This window comes from Gavialis gangeticus, unplaced genomic scaffold, assembly GCF_001723915.1.
Source record: "Gavialis gangeticus isolate Ggan-Ray unplaced genomic scaffold, GavGan_comp1, whole genome shotgun sequence".
NCBI lineage: Eukaryota > Metazoa > Chordata > Crocodylia > Gavialidae > Gavialis > Gavialis gangeticus.
In genome coordinates, this window is record NW_017729004.1 from 45191843 (window position 1) to 45200012 (window position 8170).

Genomic DNA, 8170 nt, shown 5'->3' on the forward strand with positions numbered 1-8170 from the left:
GGGGGGGGGGGGCCGCAGCTCATGAGAGGGGAGAAGGCTCCTGTCTGCTTGCACACCAGGAAGGCACAGGGGGCGTGTGTGCCCCCCAGATCTGTGCAGGGTGGGGTGGGGCTCAGAGCAGGCGCTGGTGGTGCTGGGAGGATGCTGCATCCACCCAAAATTTTGCTGCCACTCGACTCCCAGTGCCACCACTGCCAGCCACCCAGTGCTGCCCTGGTCCAATGCCCCACCTCCAGTCATGCACCAGGAAGAGCCAGGACAGCACTGGGCAACTGGCGGCAACAGCACTGGGGGGTGGGAAGGGATGGCAAAATTTTGGGTAGATGCAGCATCCTCCCAGTGCTGCCAGCACCTGCTCTGAGCCCAGCCCCTGCCAAGAAGAGCCTCGCACACACCCAGCTGCAGCCTGCCTGCCCCGCATAGATCTGGGGGGCACATGCCCCCCTCCACCCGGGGTGCAAACAGCAGCGGGAGCTGCACCCCCATGCCTGCCCCGCCTGGGCAGTGCCTGCCCCTGCCCCCTCCCTCACGGCAGGGGGTGCTGATCTGCCTCCCTATGCCCCTTCCCTCCCCCCTTCCCCTTCCACACAGGACTGACCAGGTGGAGGCAGCTCTCCACACTGCCGAGCTCTACTCCTTGCTGCCCGAGAGCTGTGCTGCGGCTCTGCACAGCATGAGCATTTATCAGCCAAATTATTGACCCCATCAGGCTGATATCCATTACAGCAAATTTTTATTACAAATCGGTGCCAATCCAATATCAGACCAATGTATCCGTGCACCTCTACAAAAAGAAAAATCGCTAAGAAAATAAAGCCCTACCAAAACAAGTTACCCCACTACATATATCTTTCCCCTTAGGTAGAAGATGAAACAGCTTAAAAGTGTCAGTCATAGATGGATGCAAGATTGCATAAAGGGGGAGCTGCAGTGGCAAATGGCACCCCTGCTTCCAGGTTCCCCTCATGCAGTGGTGAGCAGATCACTCCATGGGAGAAGCAGCCAGAAATGTTAAGTCCCCAAATCAGGTAAGAATCCGTATAGCCATCTCAGCACTCCCTCCCTGCCCCCCCCCATGCTTAGTGGTACTTCCCTTCCACACCCTTCCTCCTCCCTCTCCCATGACTGTACTATGCCCACGCGCCCTACCTGACGTGGGAGCAGGGAGAGCTCCAGAGCCACTCCTGCCCTGCTCCATCCAGGCTGCACGGGGAGCTTAGCTCAGTTGGGGACAGTGGGACTAATGGCAGTGGCAGGCAAGTTCTCTCTCACTGTACTTGCACCTGGGCTACAAGGGAATACCCAAGGGGTAGGGGGAGGGCAAACTGGGAAGAAAGAAGGAACCCACCCTTGGCCATTGTCCCTGGCTGAGCCCATCTCTCCCCACACCCTCGAGTCAGATGGGGACAGTAGCAGCGGTGAGCCACAGGTGGGGCAAGGGGAATGCAAGGGCAGGTGCCACTGAGCATGAAGGGGAAGGGAGACGGGAATTCTTAGCAGCTTTGGGAACTCAAGAAAAGGTCTCTAGCTGCTGCTTCCACAGCATAATTGGAAGCTTGCCACTGCATCCCTTCTGGATCCAGCCTTGGTGCCGACATTAGTCATCATCACTCACTTCACTCCTGGGAGTTACTCGGATAGTAATGAATAAAGTATAAGAACTTATATAGAACAAAAAAGAATTTAGCTCCGAGTCCAAACACTGACAGAGAAATGAGTTCCATGTTTGTAAATATTTCTAAATTCGGTCAGTCATGGGACACAAAATGGCAGTAACCTCCTTCTACAATTATATTTTCCTCACTGTCCGCAGGTTCAGGTTCCTTCCCCAAGTCACATATCAAAATGGTCTTTAGTGAAGGGTGCTTTCTAGCTTTCACTCCTTCAACATCCCTCTCAGATTGTTTTAGTATGCCAGATGACTAAGCATTGTAAAGGTTTGGCTTTGGTTTTGCATTTGTTTGTTTGTTTTGTTTTTTGTGGGGGGAGAGAAAGGAGAAGAAATGCAGGGAGTAGGAAAGCTTTTGGGTATCACACAATTCCCAGTGAAGAGCGAGTAGCTTTCTCAATTGCAGTGAAGTCCCCCAGTAGCAATGCGAAAGACACTGAAGGACTGTAAAATGATTAAATTTGCCAAACAGTTGAGGTGTAATCCTGGCTCTGCTGCAGTCAATTACCATTTGTTGCAATCAATTACAGTTTTGCTATTGATTTCCATGGGACAGAATTACACCCTCTGTGCCTGTTTTCAATGAGGTAACTGGTCCTTATGCTCTTTTCCTTTTGAGACCTCCACAGTTGATGGGATAATCAGGACCAAAAGGAACAGCTACAGTATTCTCTCATCCCACTGCTAACAGGCCTGTTTCTCCCCCCTGCCCCTTGCAATATATCATCCAAACCAACTGGTGATATTTTTAATGAGTGTCTATCAAGCCTTTATCCCTTTCACTACATCCAAGCTTTAATTTGAGCATTACTGATGACCAGGGATCCTGATTTTCTCCATTTAAAAATCCTAAATTCTCTGATAACTTTGCAAATTGATTAAAAAACTCCAAACCTGTGTTTTTTCCCAATTAAAATGAAATACTACTTATATATATATAGATATAGATATAGATATCAGTTGAACACAATGTTTTATTGATATATTTACAATTTTAAAGAATTTGGAAGCCCTATACTGGTTCCAATGTCAGCCTCAATCATAACAAAATAACTATATATTTTGGTGTTTGATTTGCATGATAAAAAAAAAAAAAAAAATCAAAAAAATAAATAAATAAATAAATAAATCAGGGCTCCATTTGCCCCCACCACTCACCAGGATGCAGGTCTGGCTGAAACTCTCCCTTGCATTCTACTGCTTTGTGGCGCTGACCAGCCCTGATAAGCCAGTGCCCTAGCCCTGCCCATGCCATTGCCCCTCACAACCCACTCTACAGTCCCCCTACCCCCTTGCCATGCTGGTGCCCCTCACTACTGACCTGCAGCCTCTCACCACCCTCCAGCCCTGCTGCTGCCCCTTACTCCCAACCCACAGCTGGGCTGCAAAGGCAGCTCCTGCCTAGTGCCAGTCCAACCAGGCTGCAGCCACATGCCCCACTTTGGGCCTAGAAATCTGAGGGGGGCATATACCCCCCATTCTCCCCAATGCATCAGCTATAGGCCCAACCCCTCCCTCCAAGTGCACGCAGAAGTAAGGAGCGCCCCCCTAGGATAAGCTGCCCGTGGCTTTTCCTCACTTCCCAACTGGCCCTGCAGCTGCACATTCCCACCTGCTTTAGCCTCATCCCTGGCCCTGGGCAGCACCCCATCTGGGCAATGCCCCCAGCCACATCCACAGGCACCAGCCCTGCCCCAGCCCCTCCCTCACTGTGCAGGCTCTGCACAAACCACCACCATCTCAGTCTCCCCACAAGTTGTGTCCCTCACTGTTCTCTCCCATGCGTTGCCTATGCCCACCCTGCCATAGACTTACCTATAGAGAGCTGGTCTCCACTATGCTGACAGGCTGTATTGGCAACCATGTGCATATATGCACACACATATGCATGTGGCATCTGCTGCCTCTGATTGCCCTCCTCCTGCTCCCCCAGCAACCCCTTGCAGGCTGTACTTTGTCAGCTTATAAGGAGAAACTCATTGTTTTCCAGGTTGTTCTTCTTTAAAAGAAAAAATAGTTTTTTTCTGTGGGAAACAAAAACCTGGATTCCTGCTGATAACACTTTCAAGCACAGCACTTCATATCACAAAGAGTGCCCTTATCATTTTGGTCTGTCATTTGGAATATGCCATGCCAACTGCACAATCCAAAACAGCATACCATAAACTGGAAGATTTCCTAGCAGGTCACAAACGTATTGTGAAAGGGGGAGTTTTGTCATTGCAAGAAAAAAAGCTATCCCATTTGGTTCTTAAATAACTGTTCCTCAAAAAAAAAAAAAAAAAAAAAAAAGGATTTAAATTAACTTATTATGAACAGTTTATCTAATGGTTAGAGACTTTCTAAAACACAAGCAAGGTGTTAAAGTGGCCCTAAAGGATGGCGGTTCAACAGCATGTTAATACTGAAGCTTCCCAAAGGCTCCGATGGCTACAATAGATCTCTGCAAGTTCAGGTAAAGGCACCATGGGATCTAATGCATGATCTATACACTCCTGCTGCATGCCATGCTACACACACACATCGCAGGAAGCATGACTGTGGGATCACGCATTAGATCCCATTGCACCTTACCACTAGTGCAGGGGGAGCCTGATCCTAGGTGTCTCCTTCACTGGCAAAAAAAAGCAGGCTCTTACTCAGCCACAGGGACCATGTACAACTAGGACTAAGAGTCCAGCAGCTGACAGAACTCCTGATCTCAGCTGTGCCAAGTGCACAGCCAAGACTAAAGAGTCCTGCAGCTCATGGGACCCAGCTGCATCAAAGTCCTGTCAGGTGCAGCGCAGCTGCAGCTAGGACCAAGAGTCCTGTCAGGGTCCCGTTAGCTGCAGGACTCAGCCCAAGCAGCTGTGGGACACTGCAGCTGCTGTGATTTCCCAGCCATTGCATCCCACGCATCCATGGGGCTGGGAGAATACAGCAATCTACACATGCAAATTGTAGCTGGATACAAACCAAGGTATTAAACATTATCAAGCAATAATTTTATAGCTGGTTGGACTTTAAGGTACCATAATTAATTTGCACATGTAGCCAGTTGAAATTTATTGTACAATTAACAAGGTAATTGCATAATAGATACAACATGTAGAGGGGGCCATAGATCAATAATCAGCAAATCAGATTCACTTCTGAAAAATGGAAATCTGCTGTTCTCTGCTAAACGCTGGACTTGATCAACATTATTTTTCAATATTTTTATCATCCTCAAATACCCTCAAAAAGAAAATCATCCCATCAATCACTTGCCATTCCCTCCTTCCACTATTTGTAACCTTGTTAACTCAGAAAGGTTGCTAGGTCAGTTGTGAAAACTAGAAGAGGAACAAAAGCAAACAGCACAAAGGATCATTTCATTTACTTGACTGGGCACATTAATGAATTTTACTTCATCTGGAAAAATGTAGTGAGCAACAGAGCATCATGCATTGCTTTAGCCTGAATGATGTAGCCTCCCTGCTATTAGAATCTACAGTAAACTGCAATTAAGCAATTAAACATGAAAGAGCGTAGGCCGGGCTAGAATATTAGACCCTGAATGCTTTTTTTGTCTTATGTCTTCTGCTGTCTCAGCTTTAATATTATTTCAAAGTGACACATGCCCTGCCTCAGCTGTCTAATTGTGATTATAAAAAGCTACCTCCTCCTCCTCCTGTTCCCCACCACAAAATATTTTTTTTATTATTTTGTTTTTTCACTTCTATGCTAGGCCTTTCAAATCCTATTAACCCCTCCACTACTGACTGCTGCTGTAATCCATGCAATTTCTGCTAGTTAAGGGGTCAAAAGCCTGAGATACACAGGCCTGACTTAACATGAACACAAGATTCAAGTTGCAATAAAAATACCAATTGCTTGCAAAATGAAAATTCATCTGATGTTGTCAAAAACTAAAAGTGAACACAGGGAAGTCCAAAAGAACAAACCAGGAGAGGGAAAGTCTCAATAACCTTCAGGATTAGGTCTCAAACTAAGTCACTTTGAAACACTAAGTTAGATGCACTCATTAGGCACAAAAATACAAGGCAAAGCACTCCTAGTTTCACTTTTTATTAACCCTCTGGACAAAAATGATTTAAGTAATATAAAATGTGGTCACATTACTTTGACATGCTGCAGATGCAAAGTAATTATCCCACAATAAAAATGGCCAACCAATCACAAAAATGTTGCCTAAAAAAAAAAAAAAAAATGAAAAACATTTTTGTAGCTGGTTTCTCTCAGGCTTCAATTTGAACACATGGGATGTCACACAGACTGGCAGGGCACCTATACGCATGGTGGACCTCTGCTTCAATGTGTGCCAATTAGCATGTGTTGGAGCAGACTTAATTAATTTAGTCTGCTGCAAGTGCAGGATGCTGAATACATACGATGCTCAGAGCCACTCTAATTAAAGCACTTCGTCCTCGACCTTGCCCTCACCCTCCCCTCCCCATCCACCCCAAAGCACAACTATAAATGCCCACTGTGTTTGGCCAGGCTCTCCAGCATCTCAGAGTAGACAGCTCTCACTCTAGCACCTCCCCAGCTTCTAGTCTGAGCCACTGCAAGCATGTGCCTGCATTTCCAGAATCTAAAGTGAATGCCTGTTCACTTGCAACTTAAACTAGCCTGCAAAGATTGAATTAATTCAGGCTCAGGCTTTTTGAATGTCTGTACTTAGCCCTGAAGTAGACTGCTCCCTCCTCCCTTGTTCTCTGTACTGTCCAGTGCATTACATTGTTGTGATATGAGATATAGCTTGTATGTCCTCTAATACATCAGAGTTAAAGAAACAGCTACAGGATTCATTCATGCTACCCACAATCACTGAGAGATGTATGTGTAATTAGAATATCATGTACCCTGATTTAATCTCCAGTTGTAAACAATTATTTGCCTGCCCTTTTTATATGGTGATAGACAAAAAGCACACACTGCTTAACAAGCAAATAACAATAGACAACATAAATCAAGATCCAATCATATATACAAAAAGACTAGGACAGGTCACTTTAGTATGGGTAAGTGGAGAAAAGTACTCATTTTAACTCAGTTTATTACTTTAACAATTTCTTTTGAAGTAAATACTGTACTAATGGTTCTCTAACTCCTTTATATTTTAAAATGCAACTAGACAAAAGTTTAAGCAGGCTTTTCAATCTTAAAATCACATATATTTCTGAATAATTACATAGATTTGCAAAGCCTAGGTTATGAAATGAGCATGGAAGCAGTATTACTACAAAAGCCACATGAAACTTGATGGGTTTAAAAGTTCATTTTTCCATAATAAGAACATTAAGCTTTAAAGATATTCAGCAGTACCTACTTCACAATTACCAGTGAAATGCACTGTTGTGCTCCCATGAACCATTACAGAATGGAAGAAGGAAAAGCAGCTTCTGTGTAAGATAAAAGCAGCTCAGGTTGAAAATATTCAATGGGTACCATTCCCCGCCCCCGCCACAACACACACACACACGCACACTCTCTCGCTCTCTCTCTCTCTCTCTTTTTAAAGGGGAAAAACTGCTAATTGTTTAAAACTAAAATTCCAACCAATTCTGTTGAAAACCCTATGTTAAGCCTTAATGTTTTAACATGGCAACAAAAGACATTCCCTTCAGTAAGAAAACAAAAAAGACAGGCAATAAAATATTTGACATTTCCATGTTCTCACTTTGGCAAATGAGCTTTCTTTTAGAAATTTGTAATCAGTTACACAAAAATCCCTCAGAGAGAATGAGTGCTAATTGCTAAGGTCCAACCCAAACATAAAAATTAAGCATCCCTTTTGGAGAGGAAAAATAACACCTGTAATATTGACGCCTTAGATAGTCTAAAGAAAATGTGGCAAGGTCTTATGGAATAACGTGCAGGGATTCAGGTTTTCCATTTCCCATGGAAAGACTAAATAAACCGTGGATTTTACTTTTTACCAGAGGCAAACACAGATTTCTCGTTTTACCAGAGAAACCCATGGATTTTGCAATGAGCTCAATTTTGCAATGAGCTCCCTGCAGGCTGGAACCAGCCTGCAGGGAACTGGGTGGAAGCAGGAGAAAGGCAGTGAGACAGAGGCTGCCACATGCATGTACACGTACATGGTCCCAGGCAGCCTGAAGAGCAGCAGGTGAGTGGGAGGGGGATCGAGACCCCTGTAGGGAGGGAGGGAGGGAGAGAGCCAGCTGGACAGGGATGAGGATGCTGCCTAGCTGGGGGGTGCTTGGGCCTCCACAGCCCAGTGGGTGACCCCAGGTGTGGCACAGAGCAGGTGAGCCATAGGGAAAAGCTGCTCACCACAGCAAGCTCCACACTGCCCTGGCAATGCGCATCCTATGCGCAAGGCTGCACTGAGTGCAGCAGCACGGGGTTGTGCCCCTCCAAACAGCAGCACGCGCAGGAGGCATGTTGCCAAAGCAGCACAGAGCTCACAGCAGCAAGGAGATCCCCATGCAGCCCTGCTGCTTCCCTGCCACTCCAGGTCATGCCAACCGAGTTGTAGAGGCCCCA